The following is a 602-nucleotide window of genomic DNA, read 5'->3' as shown; positions in this document are numbered from 1 at the left end:
TTGCAGATAGAGCTGCGCGTCGGGGAGGGGGAAGGGAGCAGAAGTAAGCTAGACGTCGTCTGCCCACCCCATCTCCTTTTTTCTTCCCTCGTATTTAGAAACCTGCCAAAAGCAATAGTTACGGTTTACCACGGATTGAGGACTTTTCTTTGTGTTGAGCGAACGGCAATCAGAGGACTAAGCCTCCTCTAGGACGTAAGGGAACGAATTTTCATTCTGCGCACCGTCCTGCCTAGTAGGTTCCCGACAAAGCTGCCGGTGAGGATGCAATTGAACGTAGCTCCAGCTCCATGAGGGGCCCGTCAGAATGATCCAGATGCTCTTCAGAAATAATTCCCATTTTAAAGATTACTCTTTCTCAACAACACACAAACTCAGATCGAAAGGAAGGTGTTGGAAAGCATACTGAAAAAGAAACATAATGGGTACCCGTGCTTTCAATGACTTGCCTTTCCCGTTGGCATTTTTTGTTTTTCTAAGATGTCACCAGTCAAGTAAATAAGTGTCTAAGGGCAGGAGGAAATGCCTAAATATGTAGGTATATAAGACATCTAAGAATGATGAAGGAAAGAAGGTAATGACAGGAATACCGTGTTGCAAAT

The sequence above is a fragment of the Corvus brachyrhynchos genome, unplaced genomic scaffold (genome assembly GCF_000691975.1).
Source record: "Corvus brachyrhynchos isolate BGI_N302 unplaced genomic scaffold, ASM69197v1 scaffold53, whole genome shotgun sequence".
NCBI classification, from domain to species: domain Eukaryota; kingdom Metazoa; phylum Chordata; class Aves; order Passeriformes; family Corvidae; genus Corvus; species Corvus brachyrhynchos.
Note: the sequence above shows the minus strand (reverse complement) of the source record.